At 44.5% G+C, this 15785-nt stretch overlaps 1 protein-coding gene across 1 annotated transcript in view; it reads right to left on the bottom strand.

Moving 5' to 3' along the window:
• The window catches only part of LOC126233988 (calsenilin-like), a 306257-nt gene that overhangs the window by 274152 nt on the left and 16320 nt on the right, over positions 1 to 15785 (bottom strand). The window lies entirely within an intron of this gene.

The raw sequence follows: 15785 nt of genomic DNA, 5'->3' as shown, positions 1-15785 counted from the left end.
CGTCTCTGGCCCTTTCTCCATCTGTGGTCTCATGCGCAGTGGTGCGGTCTGCGTGTTTAAAACGACGGAGCAATTGCTGGAGCGTCAATTACGCGGCTAACTCTGAAGGTGCCTGGACGGTATAATGCCGAAATATCAGAAGAAGAAGCGAAAATTATGCGGCTGCACGCCCGAAATTTTATGGAACTATAATTCAAAGAAGCTAGCCATAGACAGCCAGCATTTGACGATTGTCTCGCCGTACGCTCTTATTGCTTTTACTGAGATTTAAAGTCAGAAGACTGTGCGAGCTTCCTTTTTTTTAGTTAAGGATCACAGAAACCATCGCCTAAATTTAGCACTCTGTGGCTGGTCCCCTGAGCAACCAACAGCAAATAGTATTTGAACTAAGTTTGGTAACCATAACATCGTGCTCACTGGCAGCTAGAATCGAAATGAGGAAAACAAAATAACAACCACAGTACTGAACAGTATCTCTGCTTTCAGCGAGTGCTTGGCAGAACATGACAAAAATATTAAATAGGAAACAGTTTCCTAATGATCTGTAAAATAAGATTTGTTTCGTCATGAACCGGCTTTCGACTTCTGAGGCAGTGTCGCAATAACAGATAACACGACATGTGAGTTACATACATAATTTACACAAAACATACAAAAGATGCAAAAATGATTCAATGTACAAGTATTACATTTCTTATTTTAACCGTAAATAGCTAGATAGTGAAAAATAAAGTTTTTTTATGTCGAGTTACATTTAACAACAGATCAAACAAAATTTGCAGTTGTAGCATAATATTTATAGAGCTAAAACTTAATTGGACAGTGGTGGAAAAGGAAACTGAATTTGGTCTTTTCATACTAAGCTGGCATTCTGATTCAGAACATAACAATGTTTTTTTGATTTCCAATATTTTCAACACGTTCATCATTCTGCTTTTCTCAACAGAATGTAAGAGTTCACAGTCTACATCATATTAGTGGTTTTGTCTTAAAACACGTACGGCAAAGATCGAATCTGTCTTTTTTAACATCCAGTTTCTCTCATATTCAGATAACCTGGCTGCTACAGCACTGCGTGACTGCTGGGCATACACTTTCCGGCAGTGCTTGCATGTGATTGTACACATACACTCTTAATCACAGTATTAGCAATTTTGTCTCTCTGGGTACTTCAATATGGCTTTCTAGTTATTTACTGGCAACGTTTTTTCCACAGCAGTGACACGCGTTCTATTGCTTTTAATTACATTGAGAGACCAGATGCTGAGATTTCAATATTTTCTCTCAGCTCTAGGAAACAGTATCTTGTAACTTACAGTAAAGTGAAGTAAACAAATGGTTCAAATGGCTCTGAGCACTATGGGACTTAACGTCTAAGGTCATCAGTCCCCTAGAACTTAGAACTACTTAAACCTAACTAACCTAAGGACATCACACACATCCATGCCCGAGGCAGGATTCGAACCTGCGACCGTAGCGGTCGCGCGGTTCCAGACTGTAGCGCCTTTAACCGCTTGGCCACCCCGGCCGGCGTGAAGTAAACATATATATTTCTATATGTTGTTGTGAGCGAGTTTGACCAGCAACACGAGAAGAATATTTAAAAATCTCTTATACTTTCCTTCTTTGCCAATGGTTTGGCTTTATTGATTTTAAATCGATTCTTTAACATCTGGTTCCAATGTGGAAAAATCGTTAGTTAATTAACTTTTTATGCTATTTTGTTGTTAATGTAGTTGAGAGTGTAATTTTCGAATAAAATAAATCTACGCACTTCAAGAAAAGTTCCGAGAGTTCCGTAACCCGTACAGAAAATTGGAATAGAGATCAACATGAACACCATTTGCTCCCTTTTTATTGCTCATGAAAACCACACGTTGCATGTTGCACCACCATACAGCGAGATCTTTGGAGGTGGTGGTCCAGATTGCTGTACACACTGGTGCCTCTAATACCCAGAAGCACGTCCTCTTGCATTGATGCATGCTCTATTCGTCGTGGTATACTATCCACAAGGTCATCAAGACACTGTTGGTCCAGATTGTGCCACTCCTCAATGGCGATTCGGCGTAGATCCCTCATAGTGGTTGTTGGGTCTCGTCGTCCATAAGCAGCCTTTTTCAATCTATCCCAGGCATGTTCGATAGGGTTCATGTCTGGAGAACATGCTGGCCACTCTAGTCGAGCGACATCGTCATCCTAAACGAAGTCAGTCACAAGATGTGCACGATGGGGGCGCGAATTGTCGTCCATGAAGACGAATGCCTCGCAAGCATGCTGTCGATATGGTCTCACTATCGGTCGGAGGATGGCATCCATGTATCGTCCAGCCGTTACGGCTCCTTCCATGACCACCAGAGACTTACATTTGCCCCACGTAGGTGCCACCCCAAGACATCAGGGAACCTCCACCTGGCTGCAATCGCTGGTCAGTGAGTCTAAGGCGTTCACAGCCTGACCGGGTTGCCTCCAACCACGTCTCCGTCGATTGTCTGGTTGAAAGCATATGCGACACTCATCGGTGAAGAGAACGTAATGACAATCCTGAGTGATCCATTCGGCATGTTGGGCTCATCTGTACCGCGCTGCATACTGTCGTGGTTACAAAGATGGACCTCGCCACTGACGTCAGGAATGAAGTTGCGCATCATGCAGCCTATTGCGCACAGTTCAAGTCGTGACACGACGTCCTGTGGTGCACATGGTGGCGTTGCTGTCAGAGTTTCTCCGAACCATAAGCCGTAGGCAGGGGTCTTCTACTGCAGTAGTGGCCCTTGGGCGGCCTGAGCGAGGCATGTCATCGACAGTTCCTGTCTCCCTGTATCTCCTCCATGTCCGAACAACATCGCTTAGGTTCACTCCGAGACGCCTTGACACTTCGCTTGTTGAGAGCCCTTCCTGGCACAAAGTAACAACGCGGACGCAATCGAACCTGGGTACTGATCGTCTTGGCATGGTAGAACTACAGCCATGTACCTCCATGCTGGTGGAATGTCTAGAACTGATCGGCTGTCGGACCACCTGTGTCTAATAGGGGCTGCTCGTGCATGGTTGTTTACATTTTTCGGCGGGTTTAGTGACATCTATGAACAGTTAAAGGGACTGTCTCTGTGATGCAATAAACACAGTCAACGTCTACCTTCACGAGTTCTTGGATCCGGGGTATTGCAACACTTTTTTTGATGTGTGTATATCTCGACTGTGGACAACAATGCTGTAATACTGCCTTTATCTGATTCTATTCAATTTTGTGACTGATTCCTAATAGATCCTATTACTGAATTTTGAAATGATTTCTGCAATACCACGATAAAAATGTCACACGCAGCATTTTTTTGCAAAGGAAAAAACGTTTTCGTTAACTTCCCCTTGTATTCCTTCATAACTATGTACACTGGACGGTGCAACCTTGAAGCAACATATGTTATAGAGAATGGGTATGCTGTGTCTGTGTCGTTCAATCCAAGCATTTATTTGCAATTGATATTTACGTATCGATCACAAACAACATTTAAAGCTCTGATTGAATTTTTGTTACAGAAAAAATAATTACAGTTCCTGTTTCTATACAATTTCACGTTCAAAATATTGTACATGCACCAACGTGTACATATACAAGGTCCAGTCACAGTAATGTGACCACCACCTATGTTCGACGTCAACGTGCAGTAACCACTCACAGACGCCAGCAGTGCAGGGTATAGAAAGGGTGTCGGCGGGACGCGGTAAACAGTGCTGCGGAAACGGACCGATTTCTGAGGTCCGAAAGGCTTGTAGTAAACTGCATGTGTTAACAGCTTACTGGTTTTTCAACTGACTTAGTCGTACATAAACGGTACACAGCCACTGTTATCCATTTCCATTATACACTGAAGATATTCTTGTGCCTCGAATTCATATATATATATATATATATATATATATATATATATATATATATATATATATATATATATATATATATCCTTCAGAGGGAGGCCACACTATCAAAGGGTGTCATCTGCGCACCGATAGAAATATTTTAGTTTAAGTTCCACTACTGCTCTCTACTCATTGGTTCCTTGTCTCAGAATATTCTGATTAGGATCATCTACCGCCTGTGTACTTTTAATCGTAAATGTCTTAGACCCTATGCACGCATGTAATTCCTTAGTCTGATATGTCGATTAAACATCTGGTGGTGACGTTACAAAGATATAAAAAATGGAAGGAGCACGTAAGTTCAATTGTGTGGATGGTGAACGGCCGACATAGGTTTATTGAGAATATTGTAAGACGGTCTACACAAGAGCGGGCGTACGGAACACGTGTGCGACCTACAGCGGTTGGACAAAAAAGTGGAAACATCAGGAAAAATGCGTGCTTGAATGTAAAAGCGAGTTGTGCTGCTGTATTTGACCACCAACGAAACGTGTCGAATGTTCTCAATACCTTGCAACTGCCAGTCGTTATCAGAATGGCGTTCTGTGTAGTCATGAGTGCATTATGTCGGAGCTAAGTGAGTTCGAACGACGACAAACTGCTGATGATCGTACGGTGGATGCATTCGTAACTAACATAGCCGAATTGTTTGGTTATTTGAAGAGGCACTATATCAAAGATTTATACCGCACACAGCCTTTCGGACCACGGGTGGAACTTTTCCCGAAACGGCTATGTTTGTAAATTGTTTGCGTGCCGCAGTGGTTAAAGTATACCGTGGGTGGCAAAATGGCGCTGTCCTGAACCTGCGGCAGACGGAACTGTGTTGCACCATGGAAACAGGGGTGAACGACGGCTCCGCATATGTCTACGGGCGCATAGACGTGCAACTGTCCATCAACTGACCGGCCACATGATCCGAGGGAGTACGAGCAGCCTCTACTCATCGACCGTCCTGCTAATGTTGCCGCGTATGGGCCCCCGCAGCAGGCACCTGGGTTGGATTGGATTGTTTGTGGGAGGAGACCTGACAGCGAGGACATCGGTCTCATCGGATTAGGGAAGGACGGGGAAAGAAGTCGACCGTGCCCTTTTAAAGGAACCATCCCGGCATTTGCCTGGAGCGATTTAGGGAAATCACGGAAAACCTAAATCACGATGGCCGGACGAGAGGCAGGCGCCTGGATCAGGCACCCACGCTGACTACTGTTAACCGATGACGAAGGCTGGAATTTCCACGCCAGTACCGCAACTGGACGTCCAGTGAGAGGCGACGGGTGGCTTCTTCAAATGAATCACATTTCATGCTTCATCGGACAGATGCTCATTGGAGTGCATGGCGTGAAATATCTGAAGGCTAACTCCATGCACCAGTCATTTGAGGAGTCCAGGCCAGATGTGATGTCATCATTGTGGACGACACAGCTAATCAACACAAGTAAGCATCTGTCTTTGGGGTCCACGTTCACCCCACAGACAGTTTGTTTTTCGTCGACACATTAGCGTGTACGAGTAGGACAATGTGACGCGTGACGCAGCTCGCAGTGTACGTACGTGGTTCGCATAGCACCTGAATGACTTTAACTTTCTAAGCCCAGCCACCAAATTCCTTGGACTAAAACCCAGTCGAGAATCTGTAGGACCACCTCGATCGGGCTGTTCTCGCCACTGATCGTCAACCGGGAAATGGAGGGGGCGTGGCTCCACGTGTCTTTTTCTGTATTCCAGTACCTCACTGCCTGCACGCCTCGCAGCGGTCCGTGCTGCACAAGGATGGTCACAGGTGGCCACGTTAACATTACTTGACGGGGTACATTCTTCGGTCAAGTGTGTGAAAGAACTATAAAAAGAACCGCCTTAAGAAACAGAAGGGCAATTGTGATGTGATCAACATGGGTAAATCTGCAGTAGCAGATCGCTCACAGGGACCAGGGAACCACGAAATTCGTTTCTCTGATAACACGTTGTTTTCAAGATGAGTCACTACTGGGTTGTACACGGTGAACCGTGGCTGGCTCATGCTATGCGTTGGATTAGACCTTCGTTGCGAGTCTGTGTTTAGTCTCCTGCGGTTTTCGCGATTATCCTCTCCTTCGGCAGGTGGCAGCAGCGGTGTTTATCGATAGTCGCACCTTGGACTATCTTTGACCTGGCGATTATACACTCATGGAAATTGAAATAAGAACACCGTGAATTGATTGTCCCAGGAAGGGGAAACTTTATTGACACATTCCTGGGGTCAGATACATCACATGATCACACTGACAGAACCGCAGGCACATAGACACAGGCAACAGAGCATGCACAATGTCGGCACTAGTACAGTGTATATCCACCTTTCGCAGCAATGCAGGCTGCTATTCTCCCATGGAGACGATCGTAGAGATGCTGGATGTAGTCCTGTGGAACGGCTTGCCATGCCATTTCCACCTGGCGCCTCAGTTGGACCAGCGTTCGTGCTGGACGTGCAGACCGCGTGAGACTACGCTTCATCCAGTCCCAAACATGCTCAATGGGGGACAGATCCGGAGATCTTGCTGGCCAGGGTAGTTGACTTACACCTTGTAGAGCACGTTGGGTGGCACGGGATACATGCGGACGTGCATTGTCCTGTTGGAACAGCAAGTTCCCTTGCCGGTCTAGGAATGGTAGAACGATGGGTTCGATGACGGTTTGGATGTACCGTGCACTATTCAGTGTTCCCTCGACGATCACCAGTGGTGTACGGCCAGTGTAGGAGATCGCTCCCCACACCATGATGCCGGGTATTGGCCCTCTGTGCCTCGGTCGTATGCAGTCCTGATTGTGGCGCTCACCTGCACGGCGCCAAACACGCATACGACCATCATTGGCACCAAGGCAGAAGCGACTCTCATCGCTGAAGACGACACGTCTCCATTCGTCCCTCCATTCACGCCTGTCGCGACACCACCGAAGGCGGGCTGCACGATGTTGGGGCGTGAGCGGAAGACGGCCTAACGGTGTGCGGGACCGTAGCCCAGCTTCATGGAGACGGTTGCGAATGGTCCTCGCCGATACCCTAGGAGCAACAGTGTCCCTAATTTGCTGGGAAGTGGCGGTGCGGTCCCCTACGGCACTGCGCAGGATGCTACGGTCTTGGCGTGCATCCGTGCGTCGCTGCGGTTCGGTCCCAGGTCGACGGGCACGTGCACCTTCCGCCGACCACTGGCGACAACATCGATGTACTGTGGAGACCTCACGCCCCACGTGTTGAGCAATTCGGCGGTACGTCCACCCGGCCTCCCACATGCCCACTATACGCCCTCGCTCAAAGTCCGTCAACTGCACATACGGTTCACGTCCACGCTGTCGCGGCATGCTACCAGTGTTAAAGACTGCGATGGAGCTCCGTATGCCACGGCAAACTGGCTGACACTGACGGCGGCGGTGCACAAATGCTGCGCAGCTAGCGCCATTCGACGGCCAACACCGCGGTTCCTGGTGTGTCCGCTGTGCCGTGCGTGTGATCATTGCTTGTACAGCCCTCTCGCAGTGTCCGGAGCAAGTATGGTGGGTCTGACACACCGGTGTCAATGTATTCTTTTTTCCATTTCCAGGAGTGTAGTTTCCGGCTGGGCGGTGTGCGAAGAGTCGGTCGGTTGGCGTGGAGTAGCGAGGAATCTCCGCGACGTAGTTTGGCCGGGGCCGCTGGTGGTCTCTACGCAGTGTCTGAGTGTGTGGGGCTGTTCCGATTGCTGCGAGGTCCGTGACTCACAGACCCTGGACATGAAAGCTGAGTTTTGATTTAAACTACCAGCAAGTCAAGACTGTTTACGTTGTGTTGTTTGGAGTTCGTTGTCGGCTCTTGGGATATTTCCGCGAGCAACAACGTGGTTTTCAAATTGGAAAATTCTAGCCACCCTCCGGTGGAGTTTCACTGTGTTTGGTTATTTCAATTGAAGCCTTGTGGCCGTTAATGTTCCGGTTACCTGCCCTGGCCATTGACGGAAATTTCACGCAGTCTAGTTTTCTCATTGTGTTGTTGCTGTCCAGCACGGTGTGTAGTTTGACAGCTCCATGTATGATTGGTTATGGGCGCCAATATATTCTACGTCGTTCTGTTGAACTCCCTGTTGTGCCCTGGTCAGGGGAAATGGAAGTTATCTGGTCGGTGGGTCCGTTGACTGTCGGTCGGTTGGGTTGCCGTCAGATCGTGAATGGTTGGCCTGACTGCCTGTCTCCCCCAAGCGAGCGTTAGTGTTTGAATTCCAGGCCGATCCTCGAACATCTGAGCGCCCTTGTGTGTACTGCTTTTCTTTTTTTTGCTCTTGTTGTTTGTACTTGTATGGCTTCTAGTCGTCTTTTTTTTTAAATTAAGGTTTTTTGCCTTAAGGCATAAGATTCTTTAGGCCTTCAGCCTAATTTAGAGAACTGTTTCACGTAAGACCTTTGGCATTTTAAAGGTTTTAATGTTGTTGAATTTTAACGGTTACGCCTTCAGCCGATTTGAATTTAACTTGTTTACTCTTGAAGTGTCTGATTCTTTGGGTCTTCAGCCTAACTAAAGAACTGTTTTAAGATAAGCCTTTGCCTTTTAAATTTCTGTTGTGGTTGAGTTTTCCATTTAGGAGCTATTTTACGTAAGGCCTTTGTTTTCTTTTAAAAAATTGATGTTGTTTAGCCTTAAGTATTGGGCTTTCAGCCGATTTTGAATTCAAATTGTTTGGTCTGAAAATCTCAGATTCTTTGTGCCTTCAGCGTAAATAAAGAACTGTTGTAAGATAAGGCTAGCCTTTTAAATTTCTGATTATCCTTGTGTTTTAAGTTATTGGCCTTCAGCCGTTTTTAAACTGAAGTGGCCTTCAGCCGTTTTTAAACTATAATGGCCTTCAGCCGGTCCCAAAGATTAAAGCTGTGTGTTAAAAAAACTTTTTTGTGGCTCTTGTAGTGTTTGATCAAATAATAAAGTTGTATGTTCGAGTGTAACTGACAGCCCCTTATTTTCTCCCCTTTCCACAGTTTAAATTACCTGTCCTGTCCTGTGGGTTTAGCAGGGCGTCTCACACAGAAGTCATAGAAATTGAAAAGCACAAAAAGAAGAAGGGTTTAAATTAGACAAGTTGTGGGCCTTAGTTCTAAGTGAAGCAGACAGCAACAACTCTTCCCCACTGCACATTGTCGTAAATCCGTGATGTTAGGACGGTAGCGTGGTTAAATAAGCAGTTCGACTTGTTCGAGATAAACTGCTCTCTGAGTCACTGTAGCCTTTCATGATGTCTTTAGCACTGAGAGACGATACTTCAGGCAGGAAAATATGCCCTGGGTAATGGTCTAATGCCCACAAAACAAAAACAGGCAAGGAACTAATAACTGGCTGTGGAAGACTGAATTGTATGGATAACGATACATGGAAAGCTCTCTCTGCTCAAAATATACCTTCAATTAAAACAGGCATGAATACAAATACACCACAAAAAATCTAGTTTACGCTGACTTAGATTTTGTTCAAGGTTTTCATCTTCTATTTTAGCAAACCTCAGTGACATTTACTGTAGGCAGCTGACATTAAACTGTTTACAGTTCTGAAGCCCAATTAATTGTATTGCGAGACCACTTACATAAACAGAAAGAATTGTTTTATAATAAAAAAAACGCTTTGGCTCGTATCTCTGTGAAGGAAGCGATTATTAATGGGACTAGAAGCTCGTATTCTCTTCCGTAACATTTTCGGTAGCAACAGGTGAAGTATGTTTTTGTTTTATGTTGGTCGGGGCGGTGAACGTCGTCCCCCTCACTGCCGACCAACATTTTAACCGTTATCTGGTGGGTGGAAGAGATTTAGTGCTTCCGGGCAACTGAACTACGCTACACGTATGACGTTATCTGCCGCTGCGCCCTCCAACGGAGCCTGTCATATATGGCAGCCGAAACAGCGGCAGTTTTTCGATGGAATTTTATCACTCGTGAAGCAGCCCTGGCGGCCATAAACAAAGTGGCTCTTCTGTTTTCATCCCTTGTCATTCATACAGATATTACTTCCTGTCGTTAAGTTCTGAATACACTCACGCCAAAGAAATTATCTGTCAGTTGATTATGTTTTCAATGATTTTAGAAATTCGACAATTTGTCGCTGTTGAAATCTTCAGTCCGTAGACTGGTTTGATGCTTATCATCACATTGGTTGGTCTCCGCATCTTTCTAACATTTAGTATTATTCTGAAGCACAACAACTCAAAAGCTCATATTCTTTCCTTGTCTGGACTGTCCACGTTTCCCTTCCTTATGAACGTGCCACATAGAAAAATACTTTCATACAAAGCTTTCTGACACATAACTTTATATTCCATTTTAACATATTTTTCTTTTCAGAAAAGTTTTTCTTCTAATTACCACCCACAATTTCATAGCCCCTTTTACCTCTTCCGCCAACAGTCATTTTGTTGCCCAAATATAAAAAAAAAATCTTCTACTTTAAGACCTTATCTAACTTCCCCACTATCACCTGACTTAGTTATATTACTCAACTATCGTTTTTCTTTGTCGATGTTCATCTTACAAGCTTTCCAAGATGCTGTCCATCCAATAGAATACTACACAATCTCTGACGGAATAACAGTATATTTAGCACAACTTTTAAGTTTTTATTCCTTCTCCCAGAACTTTCATACTACATACCATATTTCAATGTACAAACTAAATAGACCAACAAAGGAAGTATTTTCTCTCTATGGTGTAAATTTTAGCTTCTTCAAAGCATGCACCCTCAGAACAGCTGCACAAATTCTTGACATTCTGGATATAAGTTCCGTAGTTTTTTTGCAGATATTGTAATGCAGCACGTCTGTAAATTTTTCCATGGATCTTCAACATTAGACATCCTCAGTTTTATCACCTCCCTGTCAAGTTTATCACACAAGAGTTCATTGGGATTTGAAGTCAAGTGACTAACTTGGGCTAATCAAATTTTTCAGTTCCCTACATGTAGCTTTGCTATTGACATACCCTGTGCACAATTTAGAAGCATATTTGATATCATTGTCCTGCTGGAGAACAAACGACAAATATGTCTCTTCCAGATGGACCTGTACTGTTGATCAGTATCGTGTGATACCCTTTCTTCTTTAATGTCTCAGTAATTCTCGGTAGACCACCGGCTTTGTCACCCGCAGAACATCTTCACACCATGACCGACCCCCCTGCTTCCCCGTTGGCGTCACACATTGACTCTTCATACATTCTCCGCTTAGTCGACGAGCAAACATTCAACAATGGCTTCTAAACATTTAAAACTTAGATTCGTCCGTGAATAACTCCTTGGGCCATTGCTGCACGCTCCAGTTTCTATGTTACTGTGCCCAGTGCAATCTTTTCACCTCATTTTGTTTACACAATAACGGTTTATGGCCTCTAAACAGCCCTTTAAAATCTTGTTAACGAAGACGGCGTTGCACTGTTGACGCAGTGATTGGAGTTTCTCGCATACTATTAACTTCCTCGTGAATTTCAGGTGCATGATTCCCTCCGTGTCTTCCACATTGCGAAACTTTTGCATTGACATCAGTTTACTGGATCCGCTGAATACGTATACAGCTCTAAATTGGGTTATGCCAGCTTTTGATGTTATTCTCATACTAGAATAGTTTTTCTGATGCAGAACAACGGTTGTAACATGTTTTGTTTACAGTTTCAATCTCCTGCTTGCGTCACATTAGCAGGTAATACGATATGAACCTGTTCAGATATTCAAACGTACTGCTAGATGCATACAATCTACTGTAAACTAAAGCGAACTGATCGCTACACAGGCAGTTAAGGAATGAGGTTTACTGGAATGCAATGGTCTTAGGCAAACGCAAGTCAATGTTATTTTGGATACTCCTCAGCGCCCCTGTATCCGAACCACCGGTCAGATACACAACAGAGTAACTTAGCCTTTACATGTTGTTATTCGTTTCATTACCAGACCACAGATATGATAGAATATTCAAAATGAAATCCATGTTTTTAACCACAAATTCATAGTTGTGATGGGTGTGCGTTCTTATCTGTTAAACCATTTCTTTTACTTTAATCTAGAAGTCACCAAGATATTAAGAAACGAACATCCGATACAGTTACAGCACATTTCAACAGCAATTAGAATAAACTATCTATTCCGTTGGTTGAGCCTATATAGCGTGTGCAGCCACTTGCGCCTGCAGAATATCAACAGGTTTTGCCGTGTGATAAGCTTCCATCTTTGAAACTGTGTATCAGTTACTTGCAGCTTTCCGTAACTTTTCGCTCCTCAGTAACGGATTATTGTGTCCCATGTAGGATTACGGGAATCTGTTTGTTGGATTTACAGAAGGCAATGTAGACAGATTCCAAACCAAGACATAAACAGTATTTCACAGGCCACCGTATGTTGTGAGGCTGAGGACCGTTTCCAACCCCTTGCTCTCCGCCCTTCCCCCACCCTCCCCATCCTTTTCTGTTCCGCTCGTGACAGAACTGTCGGTATCTCTTCTTAAAGCCACGAATTTTTCAAATTTTAATGTGTTCGTCATATAGGGAGGAAGTTGTATGTTGGTCCTCGACTCGCTACGGAATATGCGCTGTTGGAGTTTTGCGAGCAAGTTTCTGTCTAAAGCAGTCAGTTTCTCTTTTGTAAAATATATGACTTTAGTTTGTTGAGCTTCCCCACAACTCTTTCACGTTGGCTAATCAAACACTTGACGGATCGTGCAGCCATTCTTTGCACCTTTTCTATGTGTTCTGTTAATTCAAGCGGTTAAAGATTTGTGACACGAACAGTACTCAACATTTGCTCGAAGGAGTGTTTTGTAAGCCGTCTTTTCCGTGCACGAATTACACTTTATGGTTTTTCGAACAAGTATGCGTTACCACGACTAGATTAAGGCAATTGTTTCACCGGCAATTGTTCCACAGTGACCAGTTATGGATTCTTTCTATGTCACATAATTAGGCGATATCGCATTTACTTGTCAGTTTACGCCCATTACATTAAATTTATTTATGCACATCGGCAGCTGTCAATGTTTATAGATCGCACTTATCATCTGTAAGATTCTTTTTGCTTCATAACAAGTTAATAACGGTTAAGGTGCAGGACTTTGGTGGGAGTGGAGTTTATCTGGCAAGCGTGGTATCTTATACAAATGTGATTTCATTTTGCTTACGATATGACCATACAATTACCAAAGCACATGCATAAGACTAAACGAACCCAGAGTACGCGCTCATTTTTCCAAATGATTTAACAGCTGATATGATAATATAAATATTTATTAAAATTGTTCTCGCTCCACAGCAATAACAGAAATCTGGAAGGGGCACAAGTGAATACACAATCGGAAAGTCTTAATATAATATGTGCACATCACCCAATATAAACACAGTGTGCAGCACAATTAAATGATCGATTTTTTGAAATTCCATAATTCTCTCGCATTGCAGTGCCTACGTTTGAAGTTTGTCTAAACGTTGCCTACAACCTTTCTCTGTATTGATGCAAAAACATGGCGCACAGCCACGTCACCTGCGGAGTCGGCGACGCTTCCAGCGGCAAGGTCTCAACACATGCGAAAAGAAGAGCACAGCTCACAAGTTCATTTGACCTGTAAGGTGGGTTAATGAAGTCATATTGGTACCAAATTTTGCCAAAATTCTGCCCAACGCCATCGCGGACGTTTCACACGTTGGGAAGTTCGTCACACCCCAGCTTACCCACGTTTCAGGCCTTCTTCGAAGCCTCTACGATGGAGATCACAACCGCGACATCCGGGGTTAATATCACACGGTTTTCTTGTGGGAGCGGAGGGGAGCGTTTCAGAGGCATCGCAACTCAGAATCGACACGAAAATTCTGCAGAGGGTGGCGAAAGGGCGTGAATTCAACCACGCCTTGCCTTGGGGCGTTGATTCCCATACAATTGGAGGTCACAGTTCGTACTGCGATCAACAACAGAACGACGTTCTTCATAGTGTTCGAACATGGTGCCGTCTCCTGGGTATTTCGAAACTATTCTAAAGTCATCCTGGGGCAGCAGCCCTATTGAATGTCATCTCATCTCTTTGGAGTTTTGCTCTGTTATACAGGGTGAAAGCACTAGGGATCGTTCGCAACAATTTAAAGAAATTTGAACGTGATCCGAAACACGAAAGTGGGGTGTATGCATTTTCAACCCTCCTATTTTGAGTCCCAGCGGGGGAGGGTGGACATTACACACATGCGTGAATAAAGTGACAAATGGTGCCCTGTAAGACCTACCCAGGTCGGCAACAGTCTCCGTGCCACCCACGCAGCTTTGCTCTGCAGGTTAAAAGTGTAATTGTCAGGAACTTCGCCACTGTTCTAGCGCCTGAAGGTAGGCAAACCCCATCTAAGAGGTCTCGAATAGATTGCGCCACTGTTTGCCCCTAGGACGCCAACCAGGAGGTCTCTTAAAGCATAAACCCCTTTGATGTTTCGGATCGCGTTCAAATATCGTCGAACGACTGTGAACGACCCATAGTGGTTCCATGCTGTAAAACTGAGCAAAAATTGCTGTCACACTACACTCCAAAACGATCAGATCACGTTGAATGTGGTTGAAGCCCCACGATCTCTTTAGACTAGAAAACGCCAAGGTGGCAGCGGCAGTATTGAACATTGTCAAGCATGTCGTTCTTTTGTTCATCGCACTTTGACCGATAAACGTGTGAGAATCAACGCCCCAAAGGAAGGGATGATTCCACTCACGTCCTTTATGTTACCCTCTCGGCCTTTTCATGTCGATTCTGAGCGTCGATGTGTCAAACATTTTCCTAGGCCTCTCATCAGAAAACCGTATGATTTCAACGCTGGGTGTTGCGGTTCCGACCTTCGTTGCAGAGGCTTCAGAAGAAAGAGTGAAATGTGGATTGAAGGGTTGTGAAGATCTTCCAAACGTGTGAGACGCCCACGGTGGCGCTGTACAGAGCTTTGAAGAAATATAGTGCCAACGTGACATCATTAACCCTCTTGCAGCTCACACGACTTATGAACTGTTGTCTTTTTCTCACATATTTCGAGACCTTGCTGTTGGAGGCGCTGCGGAGACCGCATTTGACTTAGCAGGGCGACACGCTGTTGTGCCATTACACAGGACAGTTGAAGGGAACTTTGCACCAAATTACACAACTATGCGTCGCAAAGGGAGACATCAGGTTTCAAAAAAGTAATCATTCATTTTTGATTCACAGAGTAGTCAGCTCCATTGAGATTAAATTTACAAAAGAAGCATTCAGTGTAGGCAAAAACAACACACACTAGTCAACAAGGTAGTGCTAGGACGCCCCACTACGACCAACACTTATAAACAAACATTAATGAACAACGCGGACAACATGCATAGTGTATAGTGATAACCTAACCAAATGTTCATCAGTTATAATGGTATATAGAAAGGCAACTACAGTCACTAGAATGCAGTTCCTCAGATAATTCACTGCCCCACTCATTATCACCACGTTTCGTCAAAATGCGGTTCACTTACAGGGTGACAATTATTGAACTATATGAAAAAACATAAAGTAGTTACAAACTACGACGTGCACAATCTTTTATTCAACATGTAAACGTCACTACAGGTGTTCGGATCTAAATTGTGACATGTTCGATATGCCTGCCTTCATCGGCGATGATGTGGCGCAGATCGAATAGCAAATTTCTACATGACTCGCTGAAGTGTCAGAACATCGATGCTGTCGATGACTTCCTGAATGGCTGTTTTCAGCTCAGCTCTGATTTTGGGATTATTGCTGTACACCTTGTCTTTAATACAACCCCACAAAAATAAGACGCATGTGTTCAGATCCTGAGAATATGACAGCCAGTCGAGACCCATTCAGGTCACCTTTGGGTACCCCAGAACGAGAACG

The sequence above is a fragment of the Schistocerca nitens genome, chromosome 1, assembly GCF_023898315.1.
Source record: "Schistocerca nitens isolate TAMUIC-IGC-003100 chromosome 1, iqSchNite1.1, whole genome shotgun sequence".
NCBI classification, from domain to species: domain Eukaryota; kingdom Metazoa; phylum Arthropoda; class Insecta; order Orthoptera; family Acrididae; genus Schistocerca; species Schistocerca nitens.
This window is presented reverse-complemented; position numbering and strand designations above follow the sequence as displayed.